Here is a 14,628-nt window from a genome sequence, read left to right as displayed (position 1 = left end):
TGGTTTCTGGTAATTGAACTCAGGACCTCTCAAAGTGTAGTCAGTGCTCTCAACCACTGAGCCATCTCTCCAGTACCTATTATAATAATTTTTAAATTGATGTTTTATCCAAGTATCTAGACATCAGAAAATCTGGCACACCTCACCCGATTTCAAAAGGAATAAAACAGAAAGCAGACTGAGAAAGGCAACATTGGGTGAAACAGTCACTTCTCTCTGGCAGTGTTCAATGCATCCTCTGTTTCCAAAGAGGAACAGACACATTTGATGGAGGGCATGATGAAGACTTTGCCCAACAATGATGGAACTGGTCTGCTGAACTGTTCTTTGCTAGAGACATAAGTTACCAGCTGGGACAGAGCGGTCCATTCATGATCAGAGAAGCTTAGGTAAAGCACCAGCTTAATGCCCTAGGGGAGAGCTTATGTGCCTGTTAAACACCTGGGAGCCAAAGCCATCCCACCTACTAAGAACTCTCCTGGCTCCTCCTTACCCTCCTGAATTCCTAGTGAAAGTACACATCTTAGTGAATAAGACATTATAAAATGGGGTAGATTTTGATATAATGAGGAAGCAAAATGGCAAACTTTGAGCCGTTTCTGAAATAGAAAATTACCCTTAAATAGGGGCTTTACTGCTTCATGTAACCAAATACTTGTGGAGGAATAATTAATGGAGGCCTGATGTGTCTGTTTAAAGAACAGATGTGTTGGGGATTTAGCTCAGTGGTAGAGCGCTTGCCTAGGAAGTGCAAGGCCCTGGGTTCGGTCCCCAGCTCCGAAAAAAAAAATAAAATAAAAAAAAATAAAGAACAGATGTGGGCTTGCATCACTTTCAGCCCTTAGCTACATCCATCGAGAACTTCAGAGAGCCATGGTGACTACGTCCAATTAAACTTGTTATGTGACTTCTTTTTTCATTTTTTGGATATTATTTTATTTACATTTCAAATGTTATTCCCTTTACCAGTTTCCCAGACGTAAGCCACCTATCCCACCCTCCTCCCCTTCTATAAGGGCATTCCCCTCCCCAACTACCCCTCTTCCCACACCCCACCCCCAGACATTCCCCACATTTGCAGGACTTTTTACCAACACTTCCTTTCCTGTAGATGGTTTTTCCTAGAGTGACCTGATTGATTGGCTCAAGGCATCATTGTTGAAACATTGTGCTCCTGAAAAAACATGAGCTTAGTTAAGGCATTGCTTCTTCTGGTGACCCTAAATGGATATTTAACGAAAATTTCAATTTATAAAGGGAAGAGTTTTATATCTGAGTTGGACAAGGGGATACAGACAATCAGAGAAGGAACTATAAATCAAGGTTTGAAAGATAAAAACCTATGTAGATTTCCAGAATAGACCGAGTGAGCTTCTTAGGGTGTGCGGGTCACTACATGTCCACAAGTCCCAGAATAGAAACCTATCAAAAGAGGAAGTTGAACTTAGAAGTTAAGTAGTTCAAGTAGAGTTTGATTTTGAGCATATTCTTTGCCTTTTCAAAGAGTTTCAAAGTGGGTTTTGAACTGTAAATACCTCCCTGTGAAGGTGGTGGCCGGAAAGGGCAGCGTCTTTTTATCTGAATGCTGCTTGTTGCCCCCGCACTGGCGACTGCTCAGCTTTCGACTAGGCATGGGAGAAATATGATAATGAAGTGCATTGCTCTGGAACCTGACTCACAGCTCATTCCTTTTCTGTATGCAGTTGTTCTCTCCTACGATGTACAAAACCTTAGGGGACCTGTCATATAAATATTTCTGGAGATCAGTCAATACCTGCAGCATCGCCATCCGTCAGTGCTGAACAAGCTCTGCTTTACACAGTAATCACATAAATCGAGTTACAAAAGATTATAATTCCTGAAGACACACCTCCCGGTCCTTGGCAAGGTCATTACTGTGCTACTCCAAGATGACATATGTCAAGGTGTACAGACTGGTACAAAGAAGGAGCAGAGGACAGGGCTAGCATTCCAGTGGAAAGGATCTAACTTAAAAACTGTTCTACTAAAAACACAGTTTTAGAGGTTAAGCTAACATTTGATACATTTTTATAAAGTCTGCTGAGTTTAAAATCACAATATAGTAAAGGTAATTATGGTAGTAAAATGCAAGATTTAACTATTATTTATGACTTAATTTGTAGTTGAATGAAAAAAAACAAGTCATATTTACTCACATGATTTGGGTAGGGATTTTTAAGCCTATATTCATCATAGTTGTTTGATAAACAAAACACTTTACTTTTCAGCAAGATGAGATGACATATAGTTTTTGAATGGGTCACAAAACTAACTAAAACTGCACAAAACCAAAGACAGAAGCACAAGTTAGATGAACTCAGAAATCACAATAACATTTTAGTACTACTTGATGATTTAGAAAAACATAAGAGTAGCCATGGGAATGCAAAGTGCTTGTGGATGAAAACATTTATTTTCTTTAAAATGACTGGTTAAGAAGTGTATTAAAGATTGTGCCTGTCTTATTCATCCTTGCTGGAGTGCGGTAAATCAGATTTGGTAAGACACTTACTTCCAATCGTATAATCATAAGCCTAAGGTGTATTAGCATTTATTAATTGCACTTAATAATGGATTTAACTTTTATGCAAGTATACTATTTGGTCATAGTTACATTTTTATTCTCTTGTCTTCCTCCCATTCCGATGCCTCTTCATAATTAGTTCCCATTACTGTTTCACTCCCCTCTCTGTCTGTTTCTATCTGACACTTTCTGACACACTCTCTCTCTCTCTCTCTCTCTCTCTCTCTCTCTCTCTCTCTCTCCCTCTCTCTCTCTCCGTCTCTCTCTCTGTCTCTCTCTCTCTCTGTCTCTCTCTTTCTCTCTCTCTCTCTCTGTCTCTCTCTCTGTCTCTCTCTCTGTCTCTCTGTCTCTCTCTCTCTCTCTCTCGGTGTGTGTGTGTGTGTGTGTGTGTGTGCGCGCGTCTGTGTACACCTATAAGTTTAATTAGGTATACTTACAGGAAGCATAACTACCTCAGGAAGGGATGGGGAACACATGGGCTCCTCTTCCACCCACTTAGCAATGTTGAAAAGCCCAGTCTTACCTAATTCTTATTCGTGTTAAGACAGAGCATCCAAGAAAACAAAGGTCACGCCATTCCGAAACACCTCATGTCTTCGTCTAGCTGTTATATTCTTTCTATTATCTTTCCCATAACATACCCTGATCCATGAAAACTTTCTTGATCCCCATCAAAAGGGGTGGGATATAAAAGTGTTAACAGTATTATGTAATTTCACTTTTCTTTCTAAGGGAAATCTCCCTGTCCCTTGGGAGACTCCAAGAGATTCCCCAAAATAATATAAGCCATTGGCATCATCTCTGGTTACTATCCAAAGCCTCTTTCTCAAGATATCACATACTTCAGACACAAGACTTCAAGGAATGATGCTGTATACCATCTTATTAAGGACTGACTTTCACAATATGCAAAGATGCTATATAAGATGTCAAGGGAGGGATAATTGCTAGTCCTACCTAGGTGTAGAGCCTTTGAATCACAAAAGTTACTCAACCAGCAGGATATCTACAATGGGGTAACAGTAGTCACGTTTTATTTTGGTAGTTACCATCAGCTGTCATGGACTTAAGTAGAGTACCTTCTAATTATATTGTTTTCTTAAACAAACATAATTTCCAACTGTATTCTTAACCTCACACCTGAACACACTTCAACAGAGAATATGGTTTTGCAACAGATTGCAACTATTACCAAAGGTCCACAATTAGTCAGAATTCGGAGAAGTGACTAAGCAGTGCTAAACCCCAAGAATACATCGACAATGCAACCTTCCACCTAAAACTTAGGGGGAAATTACAGAAGACAGGTAAGAAAACTACAGAAGACTAGGACATCTGTGAGATAATATCCTCTAGACGGGAAGTTGAAGCCATGAACTCTCAACAACATAGCTGCTGGAACATGGTCTGCATAATGATAGATGGTTGCCAGTATTTCCAAGAGCAATTCCACATGGTACCACTCCTAGATGACAAGCTATAAATTGTTAATTACATCTGAGAAAAGGAGACTCACTTCCAGGATGAGCTCCTGCACATGATGCCCAATCCCAAGGAGTCAAACCTGGGTATAAATGAGCAAAGCTAATGGACCCAATAGATTCCATATTCATGTATACAATACACATATACACACAGAAAACAATAGTAGTTAAAAAAGAGACACAGGTGTTACAGAAAAGAATGGGGGTGTGGAGAGGAGGGATGCAGACACGTTTCTCATGCATGCATTTCTCAGAAAGTAAAATTGTTTAAAAAAAAAGAACACCAAGTATAGTTAGTATTTATTTAAATGCCCTCTTCAGTTCATTTTTAATGATTACTTTAATTTCATTGGCTTGGAATTCGCCATATCCTGAGTATGCCGTGCTAGGCAGTGATAGTAATGGTGTCCATGCTAATCAGACAGGAACTTAAGGCTCCAGAGACAAGCTGTGTGGCATGATAAAATACTACATGAAAAATATGCTGTATGATATTTCAGATAAGTGCACACCGAGGGTGAACAGATAGGCCCTGCTTCCAGGTGGAGACAACATAAAACATGGTAGTGATAACTGGAATGCTAGTCTTGAAACTTACATGGAATTTATTCTACGGACGGCAAGGGTGCGTGGTGTAAGGAATAAGGAAGAAAGGTGTTTAAGTGGCTTAAAAAGGCTTCTACAGAAACAGAGCACAAGCAAGAGCCTCATGTTTATGATCAAAATTAGTTAGTTTTTGCAGGTTATTTTACATTCTTATGAATGAACTCATATGTGCTTTAGTGTACTTTAAGCAAATCTAAAAATTAAACATACAAAATAAAAATAAAGCAGTATTTTTTAACACTAATGATGAAAATTAGCAAGCTAAAATTCTTTTCTTCCCTCTCTTTTAGAACTTAAAAAATAATAAATAAAATTAATGAGCTAATATAAATGATTTATTATTTGTTTTTAATTGAGCTATAGTTTATTCATAATGAAATACCTTAATAAATTTTTGGACATTCATTAATTTCTCTAAGTCTGAAGGAGTTTGCTTTATAAAATCCCCCTCCTCAGAGAAGCCATTTAAATACAGCTCAGGCTATAAATGAGGTTTTCTTCCTTTTTGCTTCAGCTGAATATTTAGCAGTATAGAAACTTGACAGGTTGGGCAATTAGAATATAATTCATGATATAGGGCTCAGACGGATGAACTGCTTCCTGCCCATAATTTTGGATGTAATTCACATTTATGGTAGGTATTATGCTGGATTAGAAGGATTTCCTACAAGGAGGAGAGGGGCTGGATAGTTTTACTGAATCTTTAAATATCCATGATGAAAATGATGCCCAGGATATGTATTTATTTGATTTCTTTAACTATTCTTAAAGTAGCACAAAATATTTGTGTGGCAGTCATATTTATATTCTTGGATCTTAGGTATCTTGTGTGCATGATTGTTAACATGCTTAGATTTCCATTAAGCTTTCTAATGTATTCCTGTCTTCTAAGTTTCCCTTATAATACACCTGTGTGGAGGCACTATCAGGTGACAGTTTGAAATGTCAAATGAAGTGCTCTTAAATAAATCCAAAGTGACAAAGTTACGAAAGCCACTTTGTTGCGTTTTCTACTCCTCTACTCTTGTTCAATTCAATTGTTTATTTCCATACCCTTCATGTTTAAGTCTACATCACTTTGTGGCAGAATGATACGTACCCTCTAAAATATTTCTTCCTTCCACAAAAGTTAGACTACACATCTTGCTGTATCTAGTGCAAATGTCCAGTATAATGCTTGAATTAAAATTATTTTCTCATACTGTTTAGGTTAAGTGTGTGATTAATTCAGCTCTGTAATACCGTGAAAATGTTCTGTGCCAACTTCTGAGTCTGCTCCTTAAAATATTGCTGTGCTGTACCTTGGCCACTTTTTACAATGTGTCTTCCCTTATTCCGTCCAACTGAACCTGGGGTGTAATGGCTGAGGTCTGGTTGTACTGTTAGACTGTGAGAACACGGACAGCAAGCTGGGCGGTTGGAAGGTTCATAGGTTTGTGAAATTTTTACAAAGTACAGTTAAACATACCTCAGAAAATGAAACAAAACATAATTTCTAAAGAATAGTAGCAAATTCCTAACTTAATGTGAATCTCATCTTTCAAAACATGATTTTTCTTTTGGTTCTTGTTAAATGTTCTAAGGACACATCGTTCAAAAAGTCTGCCACGGCTAAGCAAAAATATGTACACGATCCTATAAAAATTTCATTTTCTAATTGTGGCCATTTTGGCTTACCAAAGGATTTATAAAGGCAGGATCAATTCGTAAAATAAAGATCACATGACAGAGTTTACACATCCAGAGCTTTCAGGCAATTAAAAATAATACAATTAAAAACCTTGTGGTAGAACTCACTGTTCTGGTCTTATTCTTTCTATCAAAATTAGCACCATACTGCATTTTATCTTCAATTTCAATACAGTTAATGAGGAGAATAATGAGTCAGTATTTTTACACACTGCACATAACACTTAGCAGAGAAAGGATTCTATTATAGACTTCAATATCTGAAAGTTCATGAAAATTACGTTTAATAGTAAAATCATCCTAGATAACAATTACCATCATCATCCTCAAGTCATATTAGTTTTTTTATGGTTCTAGTTTTGAATTCTATGAATCTCAATAAACCATTGTACCAGGTAGTTCAGAGTGTCTCTACCTCTTAGAGAGGTTGGCACTTCATTCACAAAGGGAGGCAAAATGATGGTAAAAGAAACCAGAGTATGGAGCCTACTGTAAATAACAATAACAACAGTATTAACAGAGAGAAAGATTAAGTCAGCAAGATAGCACTTGGGTAGCATTAAGATGTATCTGCCAATAGAACAGAGGTACCACTTGGAGTTCATTTGGGATATAAAGTCTTCTGAAGCACCTTTTCATAATGTCCCCTTGTCCTAAGAAGGACAAAACAGCATATGTAACAAAAGAGAGTAGACACTACTCTACCAAGTAAGTCTGAATCTTAGAGTCACAAACGAATCTTCCAACTTCAGAGTCCATCAAAACCAGTTATTTGAGGAGAGTACTGCACGTTTGGGAAATGACTTCAGGTTAAAAATAGCATTGGAGCAGGTTGGGTCTTTCTACCTCCTGTTATTGAACCATTGCTTCAAGCAGTCATTAGTCTTGCCTACCCTATTTTACCTGTCTGCAGTAGTAATCTTTCATGTTTTAACTGTGACTCTATCTGTGTCTAGACCTCTAGTTTGGAACTGATTTTTCTTCCTTCAGGCATGCCTAAATCCTACATGAATACCAATGTGGCTAAGTCACGTGCCTATGTCTTTATCCAGGCTTGAAGCATGTTAAACCATCACGCACTGTGGATGGTGGTTTGACTATGCTTGGTCCTGAGAATGGTACTGTGAAGAGGTGTGGCCTTGTTGGAATAGGTGTGGCCTGTTGGAGAAAGTGTTTCACTGTGAGGCAGGACTTTGAGACCCTCCTTGTAGCTGCCTGGGAGACACCCCTCTTTGGACGGCAGTTGGATCAAGATGTGGAACTCTCAGCTCCTTTCTCCAGTACCCTGTCTGCATGGATGCTGCCACACTTCCCACTTTGATGAATAAGTGACTGAATCTCTGAAACTGTAAGCCAGCCCTAATTAAATGTTAAGATAACCTTGGTCAAGGTGTCTATACACAGTAATGGAAACCCTAACTAAAACACTGGGTAAGTCAATACTCTACTTCTTCATATTTCTAGGGAAATTTTACCTCGTTTCTTCCTTAAAGACAGAATTATGATTTATAAGAGCTTAGGTTAGACTTTTGCCTAGCTAGGGTCAATGGCAATCCTGATATGAATATGGCACGAGCTGTGTAGAATATGTTGAAATGCTATGTGTCTGGTAATCTGTTCTTGGACTCTGCCAGAAGAAGTTAGTGTAACTTGCCTAAGTGCCTCTCAGTCTACGAAATGCAGGGGAAAAAGTTCTCATCTGCAAACATGGCCATCCTAAAGCAAAAATTTGAGCTCTGCGTGCTTTCTTTTTCTTCGTGGGATGAGGACTTGTTAATGGCATTAAAATGCATTAGGTTGATCGGCCATTATGCTAATGCCTAACCTGGACAGTTCTGGGTCAATACCATTATGGCCTCAAGTTTCTTGATTGAAAAGGGACACAGTGACCCTGGCAAATTGGTTTGACAGGCGTGTTTCTTATCTCACAGTGATAAAGGAGGTCTCGCTGGAGCACTTGATCACACTGAATTGGGGTAAGGCATAACACTGTCATTTTATCCTTAAAATATCTAAGTGGTTTCCTGACACCCCCTTTCTTAATAGAATGCTTTATCTCATCTATTTTTTTTCTTTCAAAGGTTGTGTTCCAAAACAAGCCCAAATTATCTCCTGTTTGTAGAATAGGCTTAAATGTTAGCTTTTGTGAAATGTAAACGCAAAGGGTTTACAGGTTAGCGTGGCCCAAGGAAGGGGGGTAAAGCCTAACACTTTTCATAAAGATGTGATTATATTTGCAAAGCATGTACTTATTTTCTGGCTTTATTATTGCTAATATACATGATTTCAGAGTAGCACAGAGGAGCTGAATTTAAATAACTACTCGTGGTAAGGCAGCACCAATTATACACTTCATGGCCATTTATGTCCCCTAGTGATCAACCAGCAGTGGGAAGCAAAATTGACAGCCCACTGGTACCATCACAATTATGGGTCAAATTTCAACAAGCCTGTTTAAATAGTTCCATTAGATCCTACTTGATACACTGATTTACATATATTTTGACTATTTTCAGACATGTTATCTACTTTAAAATGCCACAATATAATCATTTCCCATGAAGATGCATTAGCCCAGAGCTCTGAAAAACAAAATAGCGTGCCACGCGAAGAAATTTCTTCAGAATTTAAATTGCATTTAGAATAATCTCCACCTTCATTTTAGATGATTAAAACATCATTTGGATTCCAGATCACATTTATTTAATAGAGAAGTTGAATATTTTAAAACCGTTTAGCTAGTCCTTTTCTTGGAACACTGTTGCAATGTTAGGATAAATAAAATTTATTTTCATACACAGACTCATGTCTTATTTAGTTTTGTCACACATTATGTTAATTCTGTTCTTATAGCTTATCTAGGTCATTTCCTTTACAGTGCTGTTCCAACACCAGTATGTTACAGGCATGTTTTCCTGTGTTCTAAGTACCATATTGGAGCTATTTTTCCTTCAGCATAACGCTATCATTGATAAAGTCACTGGAGTCCACACTTAACTGCAGGACATAGCAGTGCAGAACAAGCCAAGCATCAGCTAATGTGTGCACATTCCTATCCCTTATTGCCACTTGAATCCCCTTCCGACATCCAAATTTTCCAGCAGTGGAAATAGCTCCATTTAGTTCTGTTCTCCTTACTTTTTATTCTTTGAAAATATATGCAGTTTGGACTTCATAGAGACACTCCCCTAAAACATATAATGTTTCAGGGTGTGGTGGTACAACCTTTAATCCCTGCCCTCAGAAAGCAGAGGCAGGCAGATCTCTGTGATTTCAAGGCCAGCCTGGCTTACAAATTGAGTTCCAGACACAGAGAAAGAAATCTTGTGTCAAAAAACAAGAGACAAAAACAAAAAGATAACCAACCAAACAAACAGAAAACATTGTTTAGGCTTGCTTTTGTAAGACATCCCAAAATAATATTAAGCTATCTGTAATCAAAGGATAATATTACAGTATAAATTTACTATTTATTATGATCAATTCATGTTTCACATAATTAGCTGTAGGTCAGTAATTTTAAGGCTTATTTAGTATCCCATTATATGTTATTTATTAATTACATATTTGGAGTGCTTCCCATTTAATGATATTGTAGCCTGTGCTTCTATGAATATTCTAGATAATGGCTTCAGAAGTAAACACGCATGTTCCACAAGCAGTCGTAACAATTTCCATTATTATGAACATATATAAACAATATAGTACTAGTAAATATGTAAACCAACATTTGGTCCTGTTAAAATTTTTTCTGATCATAAATATTTGTATTTATATAATCTAGTTACACATACCTATGGGAAACAAAATAATAATACAATGTATGAAACAATGTATGATGATCAGTTGGAGGCAATTATTACTCTAATTTTTGAAACAGTTATCAATTTTACATCCTGGTAACCTTTAATTAACTTTTCTCTTGTTTTCTTGAGACAGAGTTGAAACTCCTGTGGACTAGGGTTACCCTCTCTGGTATAGAATACTTTAACTAATTCTTCCTATTCAACCTTCGTGGTATCCATTTCTTGACCTTTTTTTATTTCCTCTCCACCATCTGCTGCTTAGTGTCCAGTGACAATGATTCCACTGTCTTCTGAGACATTGAATTTGTTTTAGATTCAGCAGACGGGAACATGCGGTATCTTTCTTTTTATGACTCGTGCATTTCACTTGATATACCATTGCTTAGCTCCATTTACTTTGCTGCAGACAAACTTACATTTTCTAATATTTTGTCTTCATAGCTCTGTCTTATGCATGTCCACCACATTTCTTAATTATATTATCTTTTCAATGGATACCTTGGTAGATTCTTTGATTTTATATTCCATTAAATATATAAATGAAGACATTTTTTGACAAAATGATTTCATTTATTTTGTAGCTGGGTAATATTATATATATATCATATATATTATATGAGAATGGATGTATATAGATATTGATATATGTGAGTGCACGTATATAAATATGCATATATTTATAAAATACATGAATGTGAGTATATGTGAGTGTGTGAATACCCACAAGTGTATGTATATGTATATATATATATATATATATATATATGACTGTACATATATATACATAAGTGTGTATATGCCCTTCTCTAGAAAGAAAACGCTAGTTTATGCCCACTGTCAGCTTTTCTATTTTGTTATTTGTATTCTTTTGTGCTGTGAGAATATTTTATGAAAGGGTATATAAATTCTTCATATGTTTTCTACCCCACTGAATTTTATGTTCATTTGTGGGAATTGCTTGATTATTTTATTCATAGTAATCATAGTGTATACATATGTATGCATAATGTGTATACATATGGTTGATGTGAACATATATAAGTTTGTATATATATGAATTATTGAAAACTGAATGTGTATGAGTACATGTGTTTATATGAATGTGTGTATATAAATATGCATTTAAATAAACAAATTAATTCATGAATGTATTTGTGTGGACATGTGTTCATCTGTGTGCATTTGAATGTATGTATGCAGGCATGCATATGAACATATGTATGTGTGGTAATCAGTAAGTCTTGATCATATGTTGTTTATATAAGAATGTTTATATAAGAATAGATGGGTATATACATATATACTTACACACATTCACATATATTGTCAAAGTGTAAATTATTTGACCACCCTAAATTTATATGTTGAAACTATAATCAAGCTCCAAAATATTCATATCACCAAGGTGATGAGATTATGGGACAAGGCCTTCAGAAGGTCATTACATCATATAGACAGAGTCTTCATGAATGAGATAATTGATATTATAAACAAGGATACAAACCACTGTCTTGTTTATCCCAATTTAGATGTTCTACTGAACTGGATCCACCTATGAATTAAAAAATATGACTTTAATGAACTTTTCAAGTACAAATACCTTGACCTTGATTCTCTAAAACAGTGACAAATATATTTTTAGAAACTACACGGTTGATCACAATTTGTTAGAGTAACATGGATAGACAAGAAATATGGATTCAAATGTAAATATATGTTTGCTCTATTTACATATATTTAAAAGTGAAAAGGTGATATTTAATTTTGGTACAGCATATGACAGTTTCTTTATAAACTGAGTTCAAGATGCCCTTGACCTAAGTTTTCTTTCTAAATAATTCTTTATATTAATAATAAAAATAGCAAAGCATGATTTTATGTTACTTTATTTATTTTTTCTCAGAACGATTAAATGTTTTAGTTCAACTAAAATTTCAATCAATTTTATGTACATTATAAATTTTCAATGAATTAGAAAAGAAAAAAACAAAATTTGTATTAATCGTAACATTTATGAATCATACCAACATCATGTTGACTTAACCATAGGACACAGGAAGTGTTTTCTACATTGCTACCCTGTCTACCATGTGCACCAGAATACACACAACAGAAGCCACATGCCCTGTGGTACAATGAGAATACTTGGTGTGTGACTTCTGAGAAGTGACTGGGTCCTAATGACACTCAGCTAGATCTTTACACATCAGGCTTCCCTCGATGGACTAAAAGTTTCAACATGATGCAAAGGCAGCCACAAATATCTAGCAATGCTTTATACACAGGGGATATTTAATATGAATTTTAAACTAGCTGTCTAAACACTGGGTTTAATGGTTCAAATAAACGTAGCATCTATAACTATCAGGAAAAAAAAAGAAAAGAAAAAATACTCCCCCCAAAACACCGTTTACTAAAAGAGAGGTAGGTGGTCTAACATTTACAGATAGAAACCTTGGCAGGCAGGGGTTAATTCACATGTTCACACAGCTGCTGTGACCTCTACCTTATGGGAGACACTTAGCTAGCATGAGGGATGCAGCTAGAGACAGCGAGACTGCCCTGTGTGGTGGCTCTTTACCAGTGAAATTTGGGAATGCCACACATGTGACATGCTAGGATTCTGAATTTATATGCCAAGCCCTGGGTATGACCCCTAGCAGCCTAGAAACTGGGCATGGTATTGTGTGCCTAAAATCCCAGCATCTGGGAAATGAGGGCAGGACTTAAAACAATAACAAAGAACACAGCAGAGCAACCCTGAGCCTCCAGATGCTTTCAGACCTGGTGCATAAGCAGACACTTGTGAAGAACACAGGAAGAAAGCCAAGGGGCAGTTCCAGGTCTCACGGATACAAATTTGCACTGAACACTTCCTCTATAGCTGTACTGGGTAAGGTTGAGGGGAAATCCCATCACGGTTACCTGGGGTACCTTTGGGGAAGTAAGAAATAAATAAACCCCAGCAGCCTGCATGCAGACTGCGTCATGCAATGCGTTCAAATGTAGCAATAACAGCATGCACCACTGTACACACCTACCTGACTACCAACAACCTGTAAGCTTTGGTTGAGGACAAGGCATGGAACTGGTCAAACCACAGGAAGAGTAGGCATTCAGGGATGGGGAAGCTCAGTGGCAGAGAATCTGCTCAGGGTAAGCATGTGGCCCCGGTCCCGTGGCTCATCTCCAGCACGGCAAAACAAAACAAAACAAACAAACAAACAAACAAACAAAGCCACAAAACCCAACAGCAAGAGGCAGCAGAGAACCAGTCACTGAAAGGACAGCTCAGAGATGGCTTCTTTTCTCAATTAGGGTCTCGCTGTATAGGTCAGGCTGCCCTGAACTAATTCAGCATGTCATGCTGGTTCTAAACTCAGGAGCCTCCTGCCTTAGCTTCCCAAGTGTTGGGATTATGGGTGTGTGTCCATACCCAGCTAAGCATTTCAAAATCACGATTTAGACTTAAGGCAATGTTTAAAAAAAAAAGACAGAGCTCAACTGTCTACCCCAATCTGTACAGCAGAAGCCTGTTTGAGCAGGTAAGACTATTTAAAATAAGAACCTCTTATTCTTAATCCAGGAGCCCCAGTGACCCCAGGAATATGGACATGGACTAGCTGCTATAAGGAACTAGTTACAGCTTACTATAAACACCATATGTACACCTACCTTCAGTGAAGGGCTATGGTTCATTCGGCTACATATGCAGCAACAATTAGCAGGCACTCAGCACTTCTGTCTGAGTTAGAAGTGAGTTCTTAACATCGCTACTATTTACATTCCACATTCCCACCATCCCCACCTCCCAATTAAGAATACCAAATAGCTACCAATGTTACTGTTGTTTACAAAATATAGTGTTCCTTGACTATTTAATATAAGCAAATATTCACTAAGTTTCAGCATGCCGGTACACACAGCATCGGGCAGAAAATGGATAACTTGCTGATAAGTTACTTCATTGTTTTCCTCTTTTTCAGATGTGCATCTCCCAGTGCTAGCTGCTTCTTCCGGAAGGAGCCATGCTGTTTTTGACCGGACACTCGGGCTATACCCTATCATCATCAAGATCTTCTTTTTCTTCTCTTTATTTGTGGAGCTGAAAAATGGGTTTATTTTAGTTTTCTTCCTCACAAACTCCTTTCAGTCTGTCCTTCCAGCCACTATAGTTGCTAGTCTTGCCTCCTTGTTAGACTTGGGCTTTTTATGAAGGTGTTCAGTGTCCCAAAGAGAAAGCAATTCACCCCTGGACTCCTCATCACTGTCAGTGTCCAAGTATTCTGGGCTTTCCTCCGGGCAGCATCCATTTTCTGCTTCATCTGGGCCATGCGGAGTTTCTGGATGCCATCCCATGATAAAATGCAACTAGTGCTGATGGCTGCAGCTTTGGCTTTCCACGCCTCCATGGGCAAGCTGTCAGCTTCTTGGCTATTGCTGGCTGTTCTTCATCAGAAGAGTGGTGAACATCAACCCACTCGCCCTCCTCCTCTTC

The 14,628-nt window shown here is 37.5% G+C and overlaps 1 protein-coding gene and 1 pseudogene across 1 annotated transcript in view; both read right to left on the bottom strand.

Moving 5' to 3' along the window:
* Kcnd2 (potassium voltage-gated channel subfamily D member 2) overlaps positions 1-14,628 on the bottom strand; it is a 501,946-nt gene that overhangs the window by 256,387 nt on the left and 230,931 nt on the right. The window lies entirely within an intron of this gene.
* The window catches only part of Sdad1-ps1 (SDA1 domain containing 1, pseudogene 1), a 34,182-nt pseudogene that overhangs the window by 18,057 nt on the left and 1,497 nt on the right, over positions 1-14,628 (bottom strand).

This window comes from Rattus norvegicus, chromosome 4 (assembly GCF_036323735.1).
Source record: "Rattus norvegicus strain BN/NHsdMcwi chromosome 4, GRCr8, whole genome shotgun sequence".
Taxonomy (NCBI): Eukaryota; Metazoa; Chordata; class Mammalia; order Rodentia; family Muridae; genus Rattus; species Rattus norvegicus.
Note: the sequence above shows the minus strand (reverse complement) of the source record. Positions and strands in the feature narration are given on the sequence as shown.